The sequence below is a fragment of the Hermetia illucens genome, chromosome 2 (assembly GCF_905115235.1).
Source record: "Hermetia illucens chromosome 2, iHerIll2.2.curated.20191125, whole genome shotgun sequence".
Lineage (NCBI taxonomy): Eukaryota > Metazoa > Arthropoda > Insecta > Diptera > Stratiomyidae > Hermetia > Hermetia illucens.
The window spans coordinates 21,583,133-21,596,856 of NC_051850.1; the positions used below are offsets into that span (position 1 = coordinate 21,583,133).

General features: G+C 43.7%; 1 protein-coding gene across 2 annotated transcripts in view; it reads right to left on the bottom strand.

Moving 5' to 3' along the window:
- Positions 1–13,724, bottom strand: part of LOC119647917 (neuronal calcium sensor 2) — a 628,794-nt gene that overhangs the window by 335,840 nt on the left and 279,230 nt on the right. The gene's annotated exons all lie outside the window — the stretch shown is intronic.

The window sequence follows — 13,724 nt, forward strand, 5'->3', positions numbered from 1 at the left end:
GCGAAGAACAGTAGAGGAGGAATGCATGAGCCTCAGGAGATCGTGGGGAGAGCTGAAAGGCATTTCAGGTATCCGCAAATGATGGCGCGTAGGTGTGGTTGACGCGCTAAATCCCACTAAGGGGTAAATGGCAGCCATATACCATATATAAGTCTCCAGAAACCTGTGACTGCCATGGTGATTTCCGACTAGATCTGCCGCAGGAAATCTGACAACAAAACTGTAACCCTAATCGGCATATAGAATATCATCTTTAAGCACCCCGCGAAGTTTAGAAAAAGACATGATCGTTAAGTAGTTCGAAGAGTGAATGTCAGAGTTCTGTCAGAATTCTCGCAAAACTCATGGGAGGAGCTGGAACACATTTTAGCATCGATGGCACTTAGATATTGTTGACTTGTTATGTCACGTTTAGAGGATACTAGGAGCCGTATTCCGTTTCGGGGATACTAGGAGGTTATTTCGTGTATAATTGAAGCATCAGAAACTCGCATCGGTGCGAAAAGCTGGTTGACTTCCCACTCCTGATTGTTAATGTGTTTGAAACGCAAGAAGAGTAATTTGCAGCAGATTACACCGATTGTTGAAGCGATGAGAAGCCTATTAATATATACTTAGCTATACAGTTTTTAGAAAGCTAGATCAAAGATAGCAGATATAATGTAGTGAATACTCCAGATGCGAGAAAAGCACTTCCTTCAAACTTTTGTAATATAATACGAGGTATCTAAGGACAATTGATATTCCCATTGTTGACCTTTTGTCATGTTTGCATCCTTCCACTCGCTTCTACTTAACCTTTTGCTTGATATCATATTCCAAATAGAATGGGCCGACCCTTATATGTTTCATCAACAGTCACTAACCGACGTAGAAATACGATAAGGTTCTGATTGAGCGAGATGAAGCAATGCAATTACTTACAAATTTCGGTTCGATATGATAAATCTCCTCTTGCGAAAAGGGAACAGCTGGTTCCAGAAATGCAACACTGGCTTACATCCGATGAAAAATAGGCTCATCAATCATGGTTGGAACAACTAAAAGAGATTTCAAGTTGGTAATGAGAGGACTCTGGGTTTTGTTCCGCTTTAACTACTGAGTATACTTGATTTTGTCCCAGTAACATTTCCATGGCATCAGTTAACACAAAGAGGTCCCTTAAAAAGTAACAAGTCCATTCAATCCTCATGATATTCCCGTCATCAACCACTATCACTAACAATATTCTGACAGACTAGCACGCCTAGCGTTCGGAACGACAAGGGTAGATCCGGAGCCAGCATCGAACGTCAAGTCATCGACTATCACTTCTGATAGGTGATATTACAGAGATTCACAGAGCACAATGTAGAAATATGAATTTTCCGGTAGACGAACACCTTTGCGAAAGAATCCCAGGCCCCTAGAGCGGCATTTTAATGTCCCTTGAGAAGGGAGATACGAGAACACTATCAGGGATTTTAAGGAAGCACTGCTTAATTACCACATGGGAAGAAAAGGGGTGGGAGTCTCAGCTGTAATTGGACGATGTGAGGATGAGGAAAAAACGGCCCTGCATTTCACGTGCAGCTGCTGGGTTCCTCAGATCTTTCAGGTGAAATCCGATCCGGAATTGATGGATCTTGCAGAAAATGCCAAATAAATCAGGCACTCCCAAAAGGGAAATTAAATGTCGGACTTCAAGTAGCGTTCCGATAAGATGGAGGAAAAGTTTCTTTATAAGAGGAAGAATTTCTCAGGAGGATAGGCTCAAGCACAGGCAAAAAGCAGGGGATCGCCATACAATGATAAAGTTAGTACGAAGGAAGACGTCTGCAATTCCCTTGCTAATGTGGTACACATATACGTCACATCGACTATCGATTTCGAACCTGTCCCATAAGAAAATTTGCGATTTTCGCCGTTTGCAAGTGCCAGATCTACTTCAGCGAAAGCCCCGACCAGATACACTTGTAGTTCAACAGCTCCAAAGGGCAAGTGTTTAAATCATCACTTAGTTTCGGATGCAAAAAACTAGCATGTCTAACATGGCTTCATTTTGTGGGACAAAGCAAATCCGACAAATTCGACTACCAGGACCTCCATCATTTGCAAACGCCACTCTTGGCGTCCTGCCAGTCACATCTCTCGTCTAGGCCCTGCTTCAATTGTTAAGTGAAGGCTTGCTGATTATGGCCACTTTGAATTTTTTTCATGTAGATTAATGAGAAACATCGTATACTCTTTCGCAATAGTCAGGTTCATTTGCGTTAACCTCATTTCTTCATTGCTTTCAAAAATACTGAGCATCTGCCTGCCTTTCGAAGCATGCCTTCAGAGTGAGCTTTCCATTCCTTGAATAAATCGCCTTCTCCGCCCCACTTTCAGTACTTTTTGACTTGTTGCAGTTACTGGAGCATAATACCACCATGTCGAAAAATTCAAGACTTCCGGAACAGCGCTTAAGGAGCACCTACTTTAAGAGTCGAGAAAGAATTCAGGCCTTTTCCTGGTTACCAATTAACCGCAGTTTGAGCGCTGCTTCTACCGCTAAACTTTTTGAGTTCCATTATGAGATGGTCTTCTCCTTCAATGCCAACTTTCTTCCTGGATTAAAATAATCTCCCAAAAAAAAATTAAGACCACTTTGACAATTGTGCCAGTTTCATTAAATTGGCAAAATAAACCTTATTAAGACTGAGTAACACTGGGTGACTTGCCACACTTGTCTGCGGACTCCAGGACTCCACTTGAACTCTTCACCAAATTCAATCAATCTTCAAACCAAACCAGAGAGAATAAATCCCATCATAAATATACAACTTACAAGATTTCAATCTTGGGAGGCTAAAATGGATGTCCTTGAGCCTCTGTTATCTAATTATGAGATACAACGACTCACATTTCGACGAAACTATATCTATTTCATTTATGCAACTACTGGCGAATTGACCTTTGTGTTTGGAGATTTGTCAGATCCTCTTCTATCTGTATTTTCAATGATGAACTGCTGCGAGTCTTCTCCTTTCGACTACCCAAATATTGTACAATAATTCTCAAAATGTAGGCAAGTATCAACCATTATAAGATTGAATACTCCATTGCTTTCAGTCTCATATCATTTTTCCTTTCTGCTTCATAAGGATCCCATATTGCTTCATAGGAAAACCAAGTATTGAAATTTTGAGTTCACATCCTATTGTTAAAAGGACCTCAATATTCACTTCACTCCCCTACAACGAAAATATTATAAAATGTGATGGGTTTGCTGCAGGAAGTCAATATTCACAACCTGAAGCTTTAGATGTCAGCACAATGCGGATATTGAATATCTAATCAAACTATGCGGATCCTGTGCATGAAGTATGCATGTCCTGTGCGTGTTTCCATATAAAATTTATAGAGAAATTCCATAAACATTTTCAGTAAACGAAATTTGACGGGCATTGATGTTTCACCTCATACATGGTGTGGGCTGTAAGATTGGCATTTTGAACGCTTCATAATTTTAATTTGAAAAGGGATTTTTGCAAATTTATTTGTGGTTTTAACAGCTCTTTCTACAATATTAGAAGTAACTAGTTCAAGCTTTTATAGATTTTTCTACTTTCTCACTGGATAAATAGTTTTTTGTCAAAATTTTTGAAAACAACAAGGTTCGAGTTCACCCACAACTAGAAGGATGGAAAGAGAAGAAATGTAGATCTACATCAACTATTGAAATGCGACTCAACTACCAACCCTGCAATTTCTCCGTCTTTTCCTTCGATTTCGGCGGATCTTAGAAAGACGCATCCATTCCAGCTTTCTTGTGTGAACGTCAAAGCTTGCATGGATGTAGTGTGGGATTCACACCCACACACCTCTCTCCCGCCTTTGCGCCGCGGGACCACCATTTAGGCATTAGTTAGCGGGGCGGGCTTACCTTCCGTAGGGCTTCATATTTCCAACTTGGCACTCTTTCGCTTCTTTGCTTCCTTCAGCAGCTCCTTTCTGTCTTTGGGTTACAACCTCGCCATTTCTTTACGCTCTTTTTGTGCGTGCTTCTCTCAGCAGCCGGCTTTGTATTCGCACAATTGTGTGGAACGCCGAAGTTCAGTTTACCTCCGACCTGAGTATTTCCAAGATTAAGTTTTGGGGGCTTACACCGACTCCCAGCGCCTCACTCAGACTTCTTCTCTCGCCCGGAATCTCGGACACTCAAACAGCACATGCTCCGGGACCTCTGGGATCCTACGAAATCTGTAACAGTCCGGGGAATCATCCACACCGATACGATACAGATACGTTCGATAGCAACCACCATGTCCAGTGAGAAACTGCGTAAGGTGATAGTTCACCTCCCCGTGTCGTCGATCAAGCCATTCCCTCATATCAGGAATAAACTTGTAAGTCCACCGACCCTTCCACGACTCGTCCCACCGTCGTTGCCAGAGTCTATGCGACTCCTCTCTTACCGTTTGCCTGCCTGCGTTCATACAGGTATCGCATCTCTCTCACTAATAGGTCAATAGGGACCATCCCTAGTTCGAAATGCGTTGCATACCCTCAGCGCAATCGGACGACAGGCAGAGTTTATCTTCCTCCAGTTTTGTACGTTGTCCAAAGCCTCCGCGCACACAGCCGACGTGTACAACAATATGGACCGCATGACGGCAGCGATCAGTAGCCTGCTACACTATTTTGGCCCACCTACGTTCGGCATCATCCTTGCAAGGAGCGTGGTCGCCTTTGCAGCTTTCTCACAGGTGTACGATATATGCCCTTTGAAATTCAGTCTGGCATCGGGAGTTACGCCAAAGTATTTGATGGTCGGCTTTGAGACGATCATATGGCTTCCAACCCGCAAAATGATCGTATTGCTTTTCCGGCAAACCAGGACGTTACAGCCATGACCGTCTCGGTGGCGTAAACCTCCACATCCTCCGGGAGTTTTGCAACGATTACTATGGCCAGGTCATCTGCAAAACCGACCAACGTGGCCTCCTCTGTTACAGGAAGCAAGAGCACCCCGTTATACATGACGCTCCAGAGTAGAGGGCCCAACACCGAAGTTTGCGGTACCCCCGCTGTGATCATGTATTCATTGCGCCCGTCGTCTGTCCCGTACCAGAGAGTTCTGTCTGACAGGTAATTCTCGATTAGCTTCGCCAAGTAACCAGGTGCATTATTTCTGTCCAATGACTCCTTAATACGGCCCCAGTCGGCGAAGTTGAATGCATTTTTTACATCCACCGTCACCACGGCACAGCACTTGCCAGAAAACATTATCTCTCGAGTCAGATCCACCACTCTTCCCACCGCACCAACAGTAGAGCGAGCTTTCCGGAACTCATATTGTTCATCCGCAAGACCATTTCCGTCTTCTGCAATTGGAAGCAATCTATTGTAGAAGATGCGCTCGAACATGTTCCCCAAGGTGTCCAACAATCAGATAGGCCGATGGGATGGTGGCTCCCCCGATGGCTTGCCGGGTTTGAGCAACAACACCAGTTTTTGCCTTTTCCATTGTGGAGGAAATACGCCTTACGCCATGCACGGGCCGAAAATATTTATGAAGCAATCAGGTCTGGTCCCCACCGCCAGCTTCAGCGCTTTATTAGGGATGCTATCCAAACCCAGAGCCTTGCCATCGCCGATACTTCCACAGACCTCCCGAAGTTGCTCCTTGGTAACGCGAGGTATTACGTCCACCTGAAATCGGGCCTTCGTTTGATATCTGCTTCCCGTGAGGAAAGAACGTAGTTAAATTTTTTTATAGAAGCCGTGGACAGGTCACCTGGGGCGACCTTTGCCCCTGCAATTTCTTCATAACCAGCCTAACCATGCCCCAGGGGTTTATTTTGGTATCCACACACAGTCGCCTAAAGCAATCTTTTTTGCGCCTACGAATCCTTTCCTCCTTCCTCTCCTCCGGTCCGTTATTCTACCACGCAACGTCGTATAATCCCGTTCGCGCTCTTCGTAATGAGTCTTTCCCTGGATCCACCTCCTCTGCACCGCTTTGATCTATCGTGGGAGCTGGTGCATAGTGTGGCTATGTGCCCAAAGTCGAGGCACCTGAAGCATCTCTTCATGTCCACTCGCTCTCTGAGCCGAAAGTTGACCCAGCCTATCTTCACTCTACCCACCGCTAGTATTTGCAACGCCGTCTCCGCTGGAAGGCTGATAACTGCAGTCTGCATCCCCCCATGAGCCTTCCGCATCGATTTGACTGCCGACCCCTGTAGTCCCGGAAACTCCGAACACATTTTCCAGTACTGCGCGGACATCCTCCTTAGTGGTAACCTTATCGATGTCCTTGTACGCGATAGTTACCTCCTACCATCCTGCACTTACTACAGCCTGCTGGCCAAGGGATTTTTCCACCTGACCGAGGAATGTCTCCGCTGTCCTGCCGTTATACTTTTTGGCTTCAGCATGAGGTGTCCTTTCTCTGACTGCCTAAATCAGTTGACGCTGTTTCCTAGATCCTTAAGCTCTGAGTCCGACTTAACTTGCTTAAGGATGTCGGCATAAGTTGCTTCCCCCCTTTTGGAAATGACGATCACTTCTGGCCGTACCTTCCTTCTCAACTTCCTCTTCTTGGAGGGACAACCTTACTCCATGCCTCCGTGCCTCACACTTCACGCTCTGCCTGCATTTGTATTTAACATCTTTGGCTGTTTTCAATGCCTGCTCCAGTTTCTTTGGAGAAGGACGTTTCATCCTTTTGGGGATCTGTTGGGGTCCAGGTATTTCATTCATCTCCTCGCGGCTTCTTTTCCGAAAGTTGTCGCGGAGTAGCCTTTGCAGAGGAGGTCTCACCTGGGTGACTTTCTTACCTGGTTTACACGCTCCTTTCTCCTCCTGGGCTCTGCCATACGCCATTCTGATACCTCTGATCATAGCCCTAATATTTTGGTGGATGTTCTTGCTATCCGTTATGAACTCAAAAAGCTTCACTATCTTCTCACCCAGTGCGGCAAATGCCGCTCCTGGGCGGTCGTTCACTCGCTGACATTCGTCACACCACTCATCTGGTATCAGAATCACAACGCTGGACTTGGTTTCCTTAAATTTCTCTGTCATCATCTGACAAACACCTCGTCCCTCTAGCGATCTCGCTCGACCAGGTGGCGATCTAAAAAGCACTGAACTCTTTCTGAAAAGATCCGGTATCGAACTAGGTGTCCCTTCCTGAACACCTGCAACCGAGGTAGTACGGTCGTCGGTCATAGTGGTTCGGGAGCCGGTTCGATCGTTCCCAGAAACCACCGGCGTTTGGCTTTACAAGCCCTCTGTCCTATCCCTCCCTCCAGCCGTCCTTTCTCCTCTTTAAACTGCCTGCCTATCATTAGCAGGCAGCTGCTGAAGTTTCCGTAGACCTTCAGGAGTAATCCAACCTGCACGTCTCCTGAGTTAGCTTAAACTAATGTCCGTCTGTCTGCCTGTCCGTCCTTTTAGTTTTACTAACTCAGGTGTTTCCCCTAGTTTAAGGTCCGCTACCTCCCTAAACCGCGGTTCACCCGTCTCAGGAATGCTTCAAAGTGGCGTGTTGGATTCCGGATCCCGCAGGAACTGTTCACCTCAACCGACCAGCTACAATCTTACACGGGTTCGCTGTATCGCCCATGCCGCCCAAGACCGCTTACAAGATGATACAGCTGGTCACCGTACCATCTTGCGTCAGTAACGATATGGATATTTGTAGTTGTGCTTGTCCTGTTACTATAGGTTCATTCAATATTTAAGGACTTTCTTAGAAGACTAAAATTTATAATTCTTATGGTTTTTCTAGAAAACCTACAACGCTACACATTACCTTTGGTCCAGAATACAAATAAATAGCTTCTAACGTTTGATCATCAAATTTCTCTACTTGAATATTCCACCCACCATATCAAAATCTTATTAATTACAACATTTTATTTAATGCGATTCTCTAATTTTGCAAAATTAATTTTTTGGCAGCCGCGAACTAGTCCATAAATTTTTCATCACGACAATTCGAGATACTCACACTGTGAGATTCGAATTTTGTAAAATTACAAATTCACGGCTGTTCCGAGTGGAACATGAAGTGGCCATCATCGCAGCGGCAAATAGCCCCCATCCCTCCTACATATTGAGCTTTGCTTACTTTGAACTCCTACATCGCGGTTTACCCGGAACAAGACACGGGCAAACCAGAATAATGGACTTTTGGATTCATCTGATTGCACTGGAAGATAAACATCGGATTCGCCTGAGTTTACATTACCGGAGTCAAGGTATTGGCAGTTTATATACATTTCATTTTCACTGAAAATAATAAAGTCTCTGCAGAATACTTAACGAGCTATTACCTGTCCATTTAGATTGTAAAAATAGAACTAAATCAGTTATGGGGCGAATATAAATTTGGTATTATATAAATAATGAGGGCAATGCGTTTTGTTGAGCTTAACCACAAATGTTTCCCGAAAATATCTGGCTCCCACAGATGCTTTTACGAGGTCGAAAATTCACGAGAATAATAGAAAGTTTACAACTAATTCTGTATTCGCATTAAAAGAATTCGCACTGCTATTTATTTATATAATTGTGGGATTCAGGATTTTTCAAATATAAACTTGATATTGAAATTAAAAATAAATTTTATACAATTTTCGAAAAATAGTATGAGTAATATTAAGGAGATAAGGTCGTAAATGGCAACACGTGCATGTGATGGTACTTAGAAGAACCCATATTATCGAGAAAGGACATTCATTTCCCCAAATGGAGCACTTCCGAAAATACTGTCCTGTGTCCCATGTTCATTCATTTGTGGAGTATCTAGTACTTCTTCCGAATTCCATTTCAGTAACACTCATCAACCTATCTAATCCTTTTCTCGCCTTTGTTCTTGATAATTGTCCTGCAATTTAGTTTTCTTCCATAATTATGAGTACTACACCTCGTACTTAAGCCACTTCAGAGCAAAGTCATCCGTTGGACTATAACCAACTTGGAGAAGCTGCTGAGCTACTTGAATACCAAATGCATAATTCCGATTAACGACGAGAATTTTTAACTGCATACACCCCCTTTTCCTGCCTCCTTCTCCACAGCATAGCATTTTCATGATTTTCCAAACTTCTACGTCCATCTACTCCTTTGTACTTTTCTGGTAGTACCAAATTCATTAATTCTCAAGCTCAAGCTACTTTTTTACTGTATGTTGCTGTTATGCTATGCGTCTGCGTTATTCTATTAACAATTAGATGGATGACAGGTCAATTAAGTCGATAATTATGACGCAGTGAATACAATGTCAGCAAGAGGAGGCCCCCTACATGAGGATGGACGATTCCGTAGCCTATATAACGACGAAATCTGTGAGCGATACCACAACCGTCAAGTTGTGGATAAAATCCGGCTCAACAGGTTCAGGTGAGCGGATCACTTAATCCGTATGGATGAGGATGATCCAGCCCGGAAAGTCTATAATTGCAATATTTATGGTAGCAAAAGAAGATGAGGCAGACCTTAGCTGAGATGAAGCGATGGCGTAGGTCAGGACGCCAGACAACTTTTAGGGATATCGAATTGGTGGACCTCGGCGCCAAACCGGGATGTCTGGAGTTCCTTATTAAGGTAGGCCTAGACCGGATACCGATAGTCGATTAGCACCAAAGGGAGATTGTATGCACGCCCTCTAGTCAACAAACGAGAGAACAGTGGACATGTTATATTAGAAATTGATAGTCTTTAGCAGCCAGAGGGAAAATAAGATGCACCGGCGAATATATTATCTTTAGTCTCGGTACGCCAGGTCCCATTATATTTGGACCGCATTTACCATACTCCAAGGCTGTCTTCCAGCGTCATACAGAAATCGGCTTGGAACTATCCTCGGTTCGAACTATCCCCGTCATTCTACTCCTCAGCCAATGTTTCCCTACTAAGGAACGATCCGCAACAGAAGATACCGCAACAGAAGGTGAAGCTAGATAAATCAAACCAACGATTCCTCCACAACCGTCTAATATATTTATTAACACAATAAATTTAAATAATTGTATAAGGTACTACCTTCGAAGTCTTCCATTTAAGTTTCTTTTTGGAGAATTTCAGAATAATTGCCGAAAAAAGGATAACACTAGCATCATTTACACTAGGTGGAAGGAGCTATCACAAGAAGAAGAATAGAGTAATCCAACCTTATCTTCAAGTAAGATCAAATTAGTGAGGATGGCTACATTATCATAACTTTTCTTCTTATTTTTTGGATGGGTACGCCCTATGGCGAGGCGCCCAATTAGCGCTGTAGTGCACTGTTTTGATACCATAAACTCCCAGATCATAATTGCTATGAAGAACAAAGCGAGCAGTTTCAACCGGCTCACCAGGAGCATTCACCAAGGATAGTAGATTCCCCAACCTATAACTAGCGATTTCTTGGAACTCCCCAAAGAAAAAAAGAAAGTGCCTGAAGGATTTTCCTTTCTTTCCAGCGCCTTGCGTATGAATGTACATGGATGTGTATGGATGTACATCTGTCTGGCCTAAAAAATCTTACCATCGGGTTATGCTATTGGAAGGACAAATCCTCCCCGATTTGACGCAGGTGGTTAGTTTTCACTATTTAAATTCTGCAATTGCCCTGAACTGTTCCACCAGCCTGGAGGATGTCGCAACCATCGTTGGGCTTCCAGTATCTTCAGGACTTTCACCTGGAATACATAGGCAAACCCTTGGAGACTGTACATATCTTTGTTCCGTAAACATCTATCACGTCTTCAGTCCTATATTAAACTCTGACCTGACGGTTTGCGTGTGGCATAGTCCGTTAGGAATACCTAAAACTCCCGAGGTACTTCGTGTAGAATATTACTATATTCATAAGGATAGTAGCATCCGCGGCCGAAGACCTTATTTCTTTACAAAAGTTCTCTTGCCCTGAATTTTATGTTTAGTCTCCAATTTGACTTTGGATCCGATGCCAATCTTTATCAAGTTAATCGTGGGAAGCGGAATCCGAATATCCTTACCTAATGTTAAATGGCATCAACTCTATTTCGCTGAATTTACGCCTAGTCCACATTTTGCGAGCACGCGGTCCATGTTTTCGCTCATAACGGAGGAAAGCATTCCTGGCAGCGATATCACGCAGTCGTCAGCATACGCCGCCACCTTCTCCCCGCTCCTGTTCAACATGCGTAAAATTTCATCCATCACTATGAAATAGAACACCAGAGAGATGACTCCTCTGGGGCGTCTCTCTGTTCACAGCTCTCACCAAATGGCTACCTCCCAGAGCAGATTGGATTATCCTGGATCTTAGCATGTATACTATCCATTGCATAAGAGACCTATACTAAGAAGTATCTAACTGTGATCTGAGAAGGATCTCTGGTCAGACCTTCTCCAGTACTACACTTTGATAGTCGAATGGGTACTTTTTGAGAATAGGTCCTGGACTTAAGCACACATGTTTTGCCTTCCCCCCCCCTTTTATAACCAATGTCAAAATTACGGCCGACTCCGAGGGATGACCCGCAAAACTATATTAATTGAAAAAATGCGGCCTGCCTCTTCGCGTGTGTAAAGAGCTCCCTTAAACTACATACAACATGAGGTTCCCATTGCACAATTTCAACATTTTGTCCAATTAGAGAAACATACTTCAGCTATAGCAAAAGACGTTATAAGTTTGTCTAAGTTAAGTTAGGAGCCAACATAACACAGGGGCAGCGCGGTATACCTAACTTTTCCAAACAATTTCTGACGGCTTGATGACAAAAGTAATCAGGTTTTGCCCCAAACCTGCCTCGCAGAGCAGTGAGCCGAAAGCGGCTACAGATGATGCTGGTTTCTCAAACCAGGAGCCTAGGCAACAAATTTTTGGACGGATAGAGTGATCTTGAATCCAAGCAATAATATTTGTGAGTTATGTACAATATTGGGTGTATGCATAACTTTTCCCGTTTTCCCAAGTGGCGACATTCATCCGAATTCCTTCTCCTGCGGCTAAATGAGAGAAAGATTGGCTCTTTCTTCCTGGGTGTGGTCCTGGATCCGAATCTAGATTGGAAACTGAACATACGCAAGTAAGGGGACCTTCGTAAGAAAATGCAGTCTTTTACCGAGGATAGTCTAAGCTTAATCGGATTCAAAGAACCGCGTGTGCAGGTACTACTGGGATTCTGCATTCCTCTCAGATGCCCCCAATGTACTCTTCCACCTCCTCATCCTGAACCTCGCTGTGACCAGCAGTGCTGTCAGACTATGTGACCCCGGATTTTGGACAATGAAGCCCTAAGGCACATCCTTTACGAATTAACTCGAAAACTTTAAGCATCCCCATCAGACTACAAAGCTTCACGAAGAACTTTGCTATGGTCTTTCCGACCAGGACAGCACGGGTTATAACACAATATTCTTCACCGCCGGATCAAAGATGGTATGTGGAGTGGATGCAGGTTCTTTTTTCAGACACACAGAGCTGAAAGCGGCAGGTTGTTAAAGGCATTGGAGGAGGAGGATAAATTAATTGTCGCTGAAATACGAGAGACGTCCAACGTAAGCCGTACCGCCATAGGAAAAAAAATCCCATCGCAAGGTTATGATTACTGGATTCTCCATGAATTTTAACTCTGGAAATACGAAGGCCGTCTGCACAATTATATTTCCCACCTGAATAACATAGACAACAATCGGAAGCTTTTTCTGTCTATTTAGTCGCTAATGGAAGAAAAGTGGATTCTTTTAAACAATTTTAGACGCCACAAAATCATTTGCAGAGAAAAGGAAACAGCCCATCAACCTTAATAGCAGGATTTCATGCCCGATATTCTTATTTTGTGAGGGTGCTGGGATGTTCGAGGGATTATTCACTGGCATGTTACCACGCGACCAAACCGCAACAGCGAAAGTATACTTCACCCAAGGTGAAGGTTCATCCTCGTATCGCTCTATTTGTTTACTGGATAGTGTAGAAAAGCAGAAAGAGAATATATAATACCCGCTGGAGTGACCCAGTAATGAGTACTGGACAAACTACTTTGTTGAATTGAGGGTCAAACTTATACGGCAAGCAATACTCATTGACTATGCCAGCGACATCATGGTAAACTCCTTGAGAATGTCGTTTGGGCTGGGACATCTGGGACATCGGTCAGGCTGATCGAGCAAAGGCTGGTGTCACATGAGCTGGAGCTACCGGAACACAAGACTCAAGCTGCTGTAGTCAGTAGTTGGAAGTTGAAGGCACCCTCTAAGTTTCGTGTGGAGCATGATAAGGTCCTAAAAATACACTATATATTTTGGTATTACGCTGGAACATCAGTTAACTTTCAATGAACACCTTATTTACGTGAACGAAGAAGCAGAGAAAGGTACAGCAGCGCTAATTACGGGGATGATGCCCATTTATATTTTGGCTCAGTAGATGCGAAGGATGCACAATTGCAAGATAATGGGGCATAGTGCCAAGGAGCGGTGGCAACAGGAAAAACCGCGCACAATGCGATTGTGGCAAGGATGCAAGGGTGATATTCACAAGAAAGTAGAACACGCAAGCTGATTACTGATATCCAACTTTAGGTGACATGCATCTATGGAGAAGTCCATTACCAATTGATGCACTTTCTGACTAGACCGCTGATATTTACATCATTTTGCGCGTGGCTATTTTACCTGAATGTTTTCCCTTCTTGTGTTCTCAATACTTTCAACCTCTAGAAATTGCTCACTTAAATCATGAACCTAATCCTGGGAACTATTCAACTGAAAAT